At 31.7% G+C, this 14,069-nt stretch overlaps 1 pseudogene across 1 annotated transcript; it reads left to right on the forward strand.

Moving 5' to 3' along the window:
- Positions 1-3,938: 3,938 nt before the first annotated feature.
- On the forward strand, positions 3,939-10,091 carry LOC147401391 (uncharacterized; annotated as a pseudogene). Its single transcript, XR_015178467.1, has 4 exons — positions 3,939-4,220; positions 7,865-8,010; positions 9,104-9,214; positions 9,335-10,091. The product of XR_015178467.1 is annotated as an uncharacterized LOC147401391 (transcript).
- The last annotated feature ends 3,978 nt before the right edge of the window (positions 10,092-14,069 follow it).

Raw genomic sequence — 14,069 nt, forward strand, 5'->3', positions numbered from 1 at the left:
TATATTCAATTTATTAAAAAATTGACCTATTGCAATGGATATTAAGATCCGTTGCTATATGTAGTATATTCTATTTGTTAAAAATTTGACCTATTGCAGTGGATATTAATATCCGTCGTTAAAGGTACTATTTGCAATAGCGGAATACATTATCCGCTACTATAGTTAGCAACGGAGGCAAAGATGTTCCGCTGTTCATCGTCGCAATAGCTTTTATCGGCGGAAAAATTACCTTGTAGCGGCGGAAAAATCCGTCGTTGTAGATAAAAAATGTTGTAGTGACCACTTTGAAAAAATCCTAATTTTTTACATGTCTTCAAAAAATTTTGAAAAAAACTCTTGAAAATGATTTCTTCTTCCTTCTCAAATAATTTTCAATAGAATAGTCTCCGAAATTCAATAGAGATGTCAAAAATCTAAATTTTTGAGACAAAAATGGTGAAATTAAATAGTTAGGGTATTCAATCGTGAGAAATATGGTGATGTGGTTCAAGGGCTTATTAGAAAAGAAATTTTTACTAAATGAATTATCAAGAGAAGTTCTAAAACTTGGGAATAAATTATAAAGAAATCCCTCCGCCAAGGTCCTTTAAGTAATTTTCCTTTAAAGTTTTTTTTTTTGTTTTTGGATCACTGTAGTACCCACCAAGATCCAGTTGACTCAGACGTGCACAATCCACCCAAATAGGTACAAATCTATTTGACAAATATATATATTAGGGCATGTTGGGTACCCTATTATTTATCCTACGTGTTTTGTCCTACATGGGTTAAAAGTTTTGGAATGGACTGATTTTTGGTGAGGATAATCTCTATGGTGAGGAGATCATCCTCACCAAAAATCAGCCCATTCCGAAAATTATAACCCCATCAAAAATGATTTACAAAAAATGGACGATTCACGATTTTTCAACTTGTAAATATGGGGCTAGAAGTTTCAAAATGGGTTGATTTTAGGTGAGGATAATCTTCTCACCATAGAGATCATCTTCACTAAAAATCAGTCTATTCCAAAACTTTTAACCCATATAGGACAAAACACGTAGGGCAAATAGTAGGGTAAATAGTAAGGTGCCAAACATTTTCATATATATATATATATATATATATATATATATATATATATATATATATATAATAATAATATTTTACCAATTAAATTGGATTGATAGATACACAAAACATCATTTTGTATAGAATACAAAGGTAGATACCAGTTGAGATTGAGGTGAATCATCTATGTTGGAAAAATTGCTCAAGGCCGCAAAGACCGAAATGAGTTGCTCAAATCATATCATCTCTTATGATGAGTTTTAGAGTCATTTGACTGTACAAAGTCGAGCCAAGTAGAAAAATCATATATAATTGAGTAACTTGGTTGAGTTTTCCGACCCAACCCAATGCATTGTTTGTGAACCAGGAGTGATTGAAAATGAATGTATGGATAATAAAAAAAGATAGTGTCATATATAAAACACAAAAAAAAAAAAAGTGAATGAAAATTGTTAGAACTTTTAGATAAATCGAAAGAATAATACTGAAGTGATCTGAAGATTGACCTCATTTCACACTTTTTTTACATGGAAGTATGTGCAAATCACATATACTTTTCATCGAGATATGAATGAAAAGCATGTATGATTTTGTGAGCACCTCCACGTCAGAAAAGTGCAAAATGAGGTCACTCCAGCACAACTCAAACTGAAATGAGAAAGAGAGAGAGAGATAATCTCTAGTAGGATTACAATAAATAGGAAAATTAGGAATCGTAACCACTTAAACATCTCATATTTTCTTAAGAGAGTTGTTATTTACACCCCCAACTTTATGTATTACACTCCAATTAAAATAAAATAAAAATAGTCAAGGGTTAAGAATAATTTAAAGTTGGGATGCCAATAGAAATTCTCTTTGTTTTTTTTTTTTTTTTTTTTTTTCCTTTTTAGACAAAAAATTTGTACCCTAATCCTAATTGTAAAAAACAGTTGAAGTTGTTTCTATGTGTTACAATGCATGGTAATGTTGAGGTAATAACTTGAACCAATCGATAACGATTGAATGGTGTGTCTTAATCTTTAATTATAGTGTAATAAATAATTTAATAAATTAGACTGTAATAAGTAAAAGTTAAGGTGCCAATAGCAGCTCTTTTTATCAAACTCCCTTTCCTTATCTAGAATTTTGATATGGTGTATCACAATTCTTAACTAAATAACATCAATCTCTATTTAAAACTCTAAAAATAACATCTTCTTGACTTTGAAAATGACTACCGTACCTCTGCATCCCCTTCTTTTGTCACTAACTTTGAATTGCAATTCAATTCTGATGTCCTGAATGCCACGTGGAATTTTGTTTAATAGGTAGCCCATCATCATGATTGGTGATTTATAACTTCTGTCAACCAATCCGATTCTTACAAGACTAATGATTTTCTTATGCCGCCCTTTGACCTATCATTTGCCTTGAGATGCACAGAACCATAAATCTTTTTCTTGTATATCCCGAGACAAATGATCCTCGATTTTGTGATGGTGTAAGGGGCTTATGTTAGAGGAGGGCATCGATGGAAAAATTGAAAATCTCCATTTTGGATCTTCTCATTAAAATTGATTAGCATTTGATCTAAAAATTCGAATTGATTGAGAATTGGAGTTGATAGGAATCAAAATATTTGAAGAAAATATTTTTAATGATTTCGATTCTCGCTCCATTAATTTACACACCCAATAGAAATGATATCTGATTTTCCAAATGAATAACGATGAACCGACACAATTTTTGGCACATCCCCTTGAATCCCTTGACGTGTTGGCTCACAGTCCAACAAACATTTGACATGTGGTACGAATGACATCAATAATAGAGAGAGTTTTTCTTTTTTGTTGACTGTCCACATATTTATTTTTTTAGATTTTAAATATTAAAAAGAGTCGTTAGGCGTACATTGACAATCTAACAACACAACCCCAAGCTCCCAAATTTAAATGTAAAATTCATATTTTTTTAAAAAAAATTAAATATTATTTTTAAATCTTGATCCAAGGTGTTGAAAATGGATGACCACCAAGTTCCTAAATTTAAATGTAAAATTCAATGGTGAAAAATATATATATTTTTTTAAGTTCATATAATTTTATCCTCTACAAAGCATTGCAAAGGATCATATTTTTTAATGTTATAAGATGATCAAATCAATAAATTTTTTTTTTTTTTTTTTTCACTACGGGCAGGAGAGAGAAAATGGCTTTGCCAAAAGTAACATCCATTTATCATCACTCTTTCCAAGTATGCCTTGATATTGAAAAAAATTAAAAACATAACAAAAAAAAAATTATCGAATCTGATAAAATGAAAATATACATCTTGTATGTAAAATAATCATATGACATATAAATTTTCTTACATTTTAGATTGGGATATTATTGATCTAAAACAGATCCAATGAGTTATCAAATTAAATCCTTCTTGGATAGGTCTTTACTTTAGGACAGATATTGGGTTGGATTTGGATTAGATTTGAGTCACATTGTTATCAATCCGATATAGATAAAATTTATCGGATTAGACTCTTATTGAATTGGATTTTTATCGAATCCCAATATTAAGATCCAATAATAATCAAGAAGTGATTTAATAAGATATTGGCTCAAAACCTTATCAGATTAAATCTTTATTGGAATCCAAGTTGTGGGATTGAAATGAATTGGGTTTCGGGTCTAATCCTATCCATTAACAGACCTACTATTTTTTGGAGCACAAATCGTTGACCCGGACTCAAAAGTATTTTGATTGAAACGGATTGGATATCCATTTTTGCAATCTTATTTGTGACACCACCCACACTTTAGTTAAAAAAATGAACGGCCCAGATCAATTTAATGCCTTTTTAGTGAATCCAATGGCTTAAGACTCAAGAGGACAGGTCTTGATTATATAAATGCCTCACATAAGTGTGTGAGAGAGTATGAACAAAATCAAAATGGAGATAGATGAGGAAGATGAGAAAGAGCAGTGATTCAGTACTACTGCACTTACTTTTGGTGCAGCTGTAGGAACGGCCCTTCTTGCGGCATGGGGTGTATCTCGTATGTCATCATCATCATCATCATCATCGTCACCTGACTCTAATGCCAAACTTCAATCGCTTGATCACCATCATGATCATCATCAAGTTGACCACAGTCAACCCAACTACTCTCGTGATCTACGCGGCAAGGGTAAGTCACTAATTTTTGCATCTCTATGTAATCGCAAATATTTACGCTGTGGAGGTAGTTTCTTAAGGGGTGATTTAATTTTTAGATTTACCCTTCCAGATCTTGATGAATATTTAAGATACCACCCTCGTCTTCAGCCTCAAAATTCTCTCCATCAACCTTCAAATTTCGACAAAAAAAAAAAAAAAAATTTTGAATTTTGGAAAGAAAAATTATGGGTTTTAGTTAAGTTGAGTAGGTCTAGAAAATAATAATAATTTACTGCAGAGCCGGATTTTTTTTGGGAGAAAAATCAAGGTATTTTGATCAGATGTTGAAGAAGAGGGTAGTTACGTTATTTTTCGTCAGTCTTTTGTCGAAGAACCGTAGTCAAGGGGTATATATTATCAGTTTGAAAATACTTGGGGGTGTATAAAATCTTCAACATAATGGGGAGGGGTATGTGTAAATCACCCTTTCTTAAGGGCTTTCGTGGGGTGCGCGGGCTACTAGAGCTAAATGGGTTCAGCTTAAGCCTCAGCTGCCAAGTTGGTAGTGTAATTGGGCCCACTATTATCGGGTTGGGCTGTAATAGGTCCACTTCATGTTTTAGGAGTGGACTACGATACGTAGCTAGTCCCGTCAGGTGGCCTCGCCTGATAACTTATATTATAAGAGTCGTGATGATTACACGCATACGCGGTCTGTTACTCAATTGCTGACGTGACAAGTTTAGAACCTTATATCTGCGCTCCTCGGGATACACGGTTCATTATTCATATATTATAACTATGTCGAATGATTTTCTGACGCCCTAAATCATTTGCCTCACACAATTAGGGGTGTTAATGGGTCGATTCTGGTTCAGCTCCCAAGGAACTTAGAATCATAATCATTAAATTAGTTTGATTTCGGCTTTTATAGGTTCCGGTTCTAGGTTTAGGTTAGGTTCCAAAATAAATGGAATGGCATCGGAATCATCAAAAATCACCGATACCCAAGAATCAAATAAGAAAAAAAGTATTTCAAATCATTATAAATAAAAATCCTTTCAAAGAATTAACATATTATCAACAAAATTGCTAATTTAGTTATAATTTATTATAAATACAAATTAATTATTTTTTTCAAAAATAAAAATTTATCTTTTTTAAAAATAATAACTTTTTAGAAGTGTAAGAAATGCATCATATTATAATGCATGAGATACATTGTATCATTGTCAATGTATCTCGTAATAAAAGAAGGTTGAGGTGATTATTTAGAATAAAATATTTAGTAATATCTATTAAGATATTCTAAATTAGGAATTATAGATAATTAATATATCTATATTAAGTTAGTTTTTAATATCTTGGTTGATGTAATCTCTATAAATATCCTAATAAGGTTTATGTGATATTCATCCAAGAATTCTCATAAAATTAGATTTCTATAAGAAGAGTAATACATTTGAAGTTTCAATTGATAATTTATATGAAACATTGAAGAATTTTATATAACATGCATTTATTTTTTTAAATAAAAAAAATCTTAAATCATCTATAGTATGGAAAAAAATGACAAAATAAATCGGCTCCGGGTACTCGTTGGATAGAACCTAACAGTTCCTATCGGTTCGATTCCAATTTAGACCTAGCTCTAATCGGTTCCACAAAAAGGGGATTCGGAACTAGGGTATTTGGTTCCGATTCCGATTCGATTTCAGTCATTGATACCCTTACTTACAATACGCATAACCATAAATCTTTTTTTTGTGTATCTTGAGTCAAATTATTTACACTTCTATGATGGGGGCGTGTGTCAAAGGGGGGTGTCGTATTATCGTGACTCTATAACTATAGTATTATACAAGTATGTGGTGTTTCTAGACCCACAAGTATTACAATAATTAGGATGAATCGTGATAATCTGACTACTCCCATGTGGCAAACTCAATCTACTACCCTGACGTGACAAGTTTGGGAACAGTATATTTGTGCTCCTCGGGATACACGGCTACACTTCCCCATAAAAAGTGTATCTCGAGGGAATCATGTTTCCCGAGGAACGCAGATGTACGGTTTCCAAACTTGTCACATCAAGGTAGTCAGTTGAGTTTGTCACGTGGGGTTGTTAGATTATCACGACTCAATTAGGAATTATGCATGATTAAAATTTTCTATTAATAAGTAAAAAATAATTATTTTGAAAATTTTATAATAGAGAATCTAATTTTAATTTTATATTATATTTTATCATTTAATAATGACAGATGCTGTTGGCACCCCAACTTTTAAAAAATTATTTAGAAAATTTTTAAATAGAGAATAAAATTTTATATCATATATAATCATTTAATAATGAGAGATGCTATTGGCACCCCAACTTTTACATATTAAACCCCAATGTCTTAAATTATTTATCACACTCCAATTAATGATTAAAACACACGCTTCAAACATTACAAATATTTGGTTCAAATTATTATTTCAACATTATAATACTCGTTCAAAAAAAATTCAGTAGTTGTTTACAATTAAGATTTGTCTTATATAAAATCCTAAACCCAAAAAATAGAAATCCAGCAAATAACAGCCGAGAGATATTATTGATGGAACGTTTACTTATTCTCAGTCATTCATTTATTTTCTTTATTTCTAATTGATGTGTGATAAGTAAAATTTGGGATGCCAATAGTAGCTCTCTTAATATATTATAAGGATCTACTTTAAAATATTACCTAAGATAAATTTTATGAATAATATAATAAAAGGATATTTATGTAATTATAGAAATTTAAAACTAAATAGTATAAAAAAAAAATTACATACTTTTTACCCATTAATAGACCTGGATACTTATGGACGGGCAGGACTTGACATGGGAAATTCAAGTCATTAAACGGGCCGGGCCTGGGTTGAAAAATCCTGCAACCATTTGAATATTCTTCTATGTATTTTATGCATGTTGATTTAAATCTAATTTTTAATTACTCCTAAGACTAAGAAATTTTATGGGACTGACTAGTTGCACACCACTAACGATTGATTGCACACCAATCTTAAAAAATCCTTTATTTATTTATTTTTTTTTTTATCACCACTATTGTAACCTACCGTTTGCACTCCAATACCTAACCTTTTAGGGTTTTTAACCTTTATTTTAACTTGTAATTTTGTATTATTTGCTTGTGCTCTATTTTGATTGTGTTTTGTGATTGATTTTGTTCATGCTCTCTTTGACTCTAACTTAATTAAGGCACTAATTTTCTAATCTTTATTTAGAATTTAATCTGAACCTGTGTATTTCAAGAAAAAGTAAAATTGTAAACATGGTTCTAAAACGAAAAAATATGCTTATTGCAAAATTTACTGAACTAGTAATAATTTCCTTTAACATAGTTGAGGAAGAATAAAAATAAAAATAAAAAGGAGTACAATTTTTTTAATTATTTTTGGAGTGTAATCATCCAAATTGAGTGCAAAGGTGAATTTTTAAGTGATGGAGTGCAATTGGTAATGGATGGTTTGCAACTAATCGGTCCCAATTATAAGCAGTGGACTAGAAATCATCTACAAACAACTCGGAAATTTTTTTTTTGAGTTAAATCATTGAATGAATCAGTTGTGTGTGTGTGTGTGTGTCTCCATTCGATTGTAACTAAGAGAAAAAAACTTGGGCAGGCAAGGCACAAAGGAATAATGTTTCGAGAACATTGAAGATTTTGAGCTATAACGTTTGGTTTCGAGAGGACGTCAAAATCTACAAGAGGATGGAAGCTATAGGTGACCTTATTGAAAAACATTCTCCAGATCTCATTTGCTTCCAGGTTTGATTCTTTCCTCTCAATTTTATTTTTAATTTCATGTTTGTTTGTTTATAGGATACTAAGTTTTGAATTTCTCTTAATGATCCTTGTACATATAGGTTAATGTAGATTACAATTAAAGATATCAACTTGTCTTAGGCTTCCGGTTGGTCTGTCAAAATTTTCAGTTTTCACATAGTGCTTGTAGCATCCAAAAACATAATCCGACATCACAGGGGATGTAGAGGACAATATTTTATGAACTTTGAAAAAAAAAAAAAAAACTTTTAAAAAAAGTATTTTTCACTGTTAAATTTTAATTTTAAATTTGGGAGTTAGATGGGATTTTCATAGTTGGATTGCCAATTTAGTAATCCATTTGAGATCAACGACTCTTAGTAAGATTTGAAACCTTACTAAGTTAGTAAGGAAAGTACCCACCAGGGATGTAGCAAGGTGGTAAGATGCTAGCAGGGGCTTGCTCCTGATCATGCCTTCGACCCCCCAAAACCTCATAACTTATCTGGCAAAGGGTTGTGTGGGTCAGGCCAATGCCCAGTAGACTAGTCCTCGTCAGATAAGGCCCAATGGTCTATGGACTGAGCACAAGCCCAGATACAATACCAGGGCCCACTATCTTCTGGGATACCACTGCATTAAAAAAAAAAAGTAAGGGAAGTGTCTTTTAAGATTAAATGCCTATGATACCTTTCATTCCTTTAGATTAAATACCTATTATATCATCTTTCTCTCTTTACACATTCATTCTCTCTCCCAAAATCATGGGTCAGTAAAAATCTTCTATTGCTCTTATGGAGATTATTAGTCAATCATCATTTGTAGTGACAAGGCAAACCATTCGAGTAGATAAAAAACTTAGATTATCAGTCGACCATCGTTAACATGCATTTAGCCCCCACTGACAAAAAATCCTGGCTCTGCCTCTACTTGCGAGTTATACTTTTTTTTTGCCAGGCAAGCAAGGATTAGTTGTCAGCGTGAAGGTGTGTTTTGAACCTCGGTCATGATCAAGACTCTACACGTCTTACCACCTTAGTTAAGTTGAACGGCTAACGTATGTTTATATGATTATTACTAAATGAAATGGATGCAGGAGGTCACTTCAAATATCTATGACCTTTTCCAACAATCCGACTGGTGGAAAGCGTAACGTTGTTCAGTTTCCAATGAAATGGCCTACAAAAGACGATATTTTTGCATGCAGGTGATATTTCATCCCTCTTATCTATAACTTCAGACTTGTCTTACTACTCTAATAGATGTTCAAAGAAATTATCGATTTTTAAGATGTTACACACTAATCTCTCAACTAAATCACTTGTAGTTGAGTAAAGTTCCCGTTAAATCCTTCACGCGCAAACCCTTCAACAACTCCATCATGGGAAGAGAACTTTGTGTGACCGAGACTGAACGAGTAGGCAAACTGTTGGTCGTGGCCACTAGCCACCTCGAGAGCCCAAGCCCTACCCCTCTCAAATGGGATCAGATGTACAGCAAAGAACGTGTTATTCAGGCCAAAGAGGCCCTTATCCTTCTCAAGGATTCACCAAATGTCATATTTGGTGGTGACATGAATTGGGATGACATGTTGGATGGCCAATTTCCCTTACCCAACGGGTGGATTGACGCTTGGGTTGAGTTAAGACCCGGGGAAAATGGTTACACTTATGATACCAAGTCGAATAAAATGTTGTTTGGAAATCGTCCACTACAGAACCGATTAGATCGATTTGTTTGCAAATTGAGAGATTTCAGAATTTGTGGGATCGATATGATTGGGATGGAAGTGATACCAGATCTTTATTATACTGAGGAGAAGCCAAAGAAAAAGTTGGTGCGACCTGTTTACCCTAGTGATCACTATGGCTTGCTCTTAACTATCTGCAACAAGTGAAAAAATATGGGTGGTTTTATAAGTAATAGAATAAATATGAGAGATTCGATGTCGGTTTCTGTGTTTGTCATAAAAAAATCTATGATCTGATTGTATGAATATTGGTACAAGCTGCTTGTTATTTAAGTTTTAATTGTTGTGATCCCTATTATTAAAAATATATAAATTGCTCTAAACAGCTTTTGAAGTCTTGATGTGATTTCGTTACCTTATTACATCATAGAGATGTATTAAAATTAAAATTAATGAGATGAGATACACCGAATTATTATATGTCTCTCGTATGTCGTTAAAATAGGAAAATTGTATCTTGTGATCTACATTTGAGATTTTCTTATTAGGAAATATGGAGCAGCCACCACAATTCCATGGTTAACTTCAATAAATGAAATATGGCTAGTTGGGTACTGTGAACTATGACATTGAGATTTTCTTTTTAGATGGACTGAGATTTATAGATGAACTACTTTGCATTTTAAATCATTTGCTACATGAGAGAAACACAATTTTGTTAATTAAATGATTTTTCAAAGTCGAATTAAAGCAAATTCTGATAAAAAGAATGTTGCTTAAATTAAGGATCGTCAATATAGATCTTGTTTGCAAAATAAAAATGACCACCTTAAGTTGAAAAGTTTGAAGACAATGGGTTTTGGGGAGAAAAATCAAGGGACTTTGGTCATATTATTATGTTAGTCTCCCATGGAAGACCAGGGTCAAAGGGTATATCATCAGTTTGAAAACATGAGGAGGGCAACTCAACTTTTCACCAAAAACATGGAGGGGTATGTTAAAATTACCTAGAGGGGCAATCGTAATAGAAAAATGTAGGAAAAATTACCTAAAAGACACTGACGGAGGGGTTTCTTTCCAAATAGTCCCTAAGTTTAGGGTGGTAGCTTTATAGTCCATTCAGTAAAACCTTTTATTTCTTGATGGTCCTTCAACCTCATCTCACCTTTTTTCTCATCTTTTTCACATACTTAAATTTTTCAATGGCTATTGTAAATATTTTCAACATTTTTTTTTATCATGAAGGACAAATAGAAATGATATACTTCTAATTTTGAACGTTTAAATGTTTTTTTTTCTGATGATTTATAACAAAAAATGAAGAATGAAATTGAGATTCCAAATTTTTTATATAGTGTCAAGCTCACCACTTTTTATCTTCAAGTTCGGCATTTAAAAAAAAAAATATCAAACTCCACATTAACAATGTTGAACTCAAGAATAAAAAAGTGGTGAGCTCAACAACAAAAAGTGAAGAACTCGATAAATGCAATCCAGTTTTTTCTTTTTCCACTACGATACTGGATAGATCGTCTTGAAATACTTAAAATGCATATATTGTAGTTGTGAAATGGACAATTGGCTCAAAAGTAAGGATGAAATCTTCAAAAAAAAAATAAAAATAGAATTTCAATTTTGTATTTCTTTTTTGTTATAAATCATTGAAATAAATTGAAAAATACATCTAATGCTCAAAATTAGAAGTATATCATTTTCCATTCATCATTCACAACCAAAAATCATTGGAATTGATCTCAATCCCCATTGAAAAACCTAAGTATGTGAAGAAGATGAGAAAATGGTAGTTTGGTATTTCAAAAATATTATTTCATGAGATGAGGTTTAGGTACCATTAAGAGAAGAAAAGTTTACTAAATGGATTATAAAGTTACTGTACAAAACTTAAGGACTATTTAGAAAGAAATCCCTTCACCAAGTTCCTTTCAGTAATTTTCCCAAAATTTTATTAGTATTTCTTGAAGGAAATTTTTTTTTTTTTCTGAGAAAAATATATTCTTACAAAAAAATTCAATCAGACACTAAGGGTCTATTATTTACAGAAGTTGATTTTTGGAAGAAGCAAAAACCTATAGCTTGAAAAGTCACATCCTATAGAAACTTGTTCGTTACAGAAGTACATAACTAAGAAATTGATGTTCGTTTAACAGCTTTTTATTGCTAAATTTTGATAAAATGACCAGAATACCCTTAATTTTGATAATGCACTTAAAATGTACAAAAAATGAGTAAAATACCTTAATAAATATATAATTACACTATATATATATATATATATATTAAAAAATTATAAAAATAGTTATTTTCAATTTAAATAAATTTATAAATTTTATAATTCTATCGAAATTTCGGTAGTATCTCCTCTTAAAGACGAACATATGATAAAGAAAATACCTACATAATACACAATCCAACGTCCACATAAAAATGAAGGATGTTTTGGTAATAAAGTAGTGATTATGAATTACTTTTTGATCTTGGTAATTAAGATGAAAGTTATTTTGGTAATTCTATTTTATTTTTTAAGGTTAAGTTTGGTTGGAAATTTAATTAAAGATGAAGGGTATTTTTGTAAAGATTAATGGTGTTTTTGTAATTCTTTTTTATTTTTTAAGGTTAAGTTTAGTTGAAAATTTGATTAAAGATGAAGGGTATTTTGATAATTGGTAAAGATAAAGGGTATTTTGATAATTCCTTTTTATTTTTTAAGATTAAGTTTAGTTGATAATTTGATTAAAGATGAAGGGTATTTTGATAATTCCCTTTTATTTTTTATGATTAAGTTTGGTTGAAAATTTGATTAAAGATTAAGGTTATTTTGGAAGATGAAAGGTATTTTAGTAATCTCATTTCATTTTTCAATGTTAAATTTGATTGAAAATTTAATTAAAGATAAATGGTATTTTGATAACAACACTTGAGCCATTTTATGTTTTTGACTTCTTATAAAAGGCATTTGAAGAAGCCCCTCTTGAGTGACGACTTCTTTTAAGAGTCAATTTTGAGTTTCAATTAAAATTTGTAGGAGCCAAAAAAGCTCAAACGAACATCATTTATCTGACCTATTTAACTTAAAAGTAGAAAAAAAAAAAAAAAAACATTGATTCCTAAAACTCAAAAGAATAAGGCCTAAGTTAATGTGAGAGAGCCCTTTGAATCTATGGGTGGTTTGTATACATTAAACTTGGGGCAGTTAACAGGTTGCATTCAAGTCAAGCCATATTTAGACAAGGCTTTTTGCCTGGCATGAGAGACAATAAGCCAGGGTGGGGCCCAAGATTAGGCCATCCTTGTTGAAGTATCCAATTTAAATTAATTCGTGTTTACATTTGAGCCAGGCCTGAGTACTAAAGCCCTAATCCATGGCCCACCATGTGTAACTTACCACCATTGACCATTGTTCTCAAGCCCAAACCCATTTCTGATGGGCTTAAAATGAAGGTTGTACCCATTTTTCTCAAATCAAGGCAGACATCTCCAACACTCAATGTTTTTTTTGAATAAATCTGTTGATGTTTTGGAAGGAGAGAAATAATGTGGGTGTTTGAAGGGAAAAGAGTAGTCAGTCTTTGAGGTAATTATAGGTATTTTAGGCCTTTTAAAGCTGTTTTTTAATGGGATCAGTAACTTGATGATGACTAGAATTGAATTCAGGTCTTTAGTCGCGAATTATATCAACTAAATGGGTAGGCTCACAATGTGGTAATGGCCATATTTATGCCTAACTTCATTAGGATATTATCAAGTCAAGTGTAAAGATTTCATTTATCTCAATCTACATAAATAGACTTAAATTACTTGGGTATAAAAAAATATGTTGGGATCGGTAGACTCGTGAAAATGAGCTCATACATACAAAATCTCAACAGGTGAACTCTTTAACTGTTGGATTTATCTTAGAGACCAATTATGTATTCTCAAGGTATTCACGAAAACGTGACCAACTTTTGATGAAATTCCGATTTTGGCTCATTGTTCATTTTAATTATCAAAATGTGAACGGTAAGACATTGGAGGTTTGATAGTGACAATTTTGTAGGTTTAAACTTTAAAGTGACAATCTAGCAGGTATCAAGTGACTATCATGTAGATTTCACTACTTTTGGTTTGCAATTTTGCACGTTCACACTTTGGGAATTAAAATGAACAGTTAGCCGAAATGGAAATTTCGTCATATTCGACTCATGTTTTGGGAATCAAAACTCTTTTGTGGTATCCATTCACACCCAAACTCTTTGAATAGTTGCGACTCTAAAATCCAAGTAAATAATCTCAATTTTGGTGCCTATGTTTCGTGGTATCCATTTTGGAGCAAAAAAAAAAAATTGTTTCCTCTTCCCCTCTCGCATTATAT

This window comes from Akebia trifoliata, chromosome 5, assembly GCF_017979445.1.
Source record: "Akebia trifoliata isolate Shusen 1 chromosome 5, ASM1797944v1, whole genome shotgun sequence".
NCBI lineage: Eukaryota > Viridiplantae > Streptophyta > Magnoliopsida > Ranunculales > Lardizabalaceae > Akebia > Akebia trifoliata.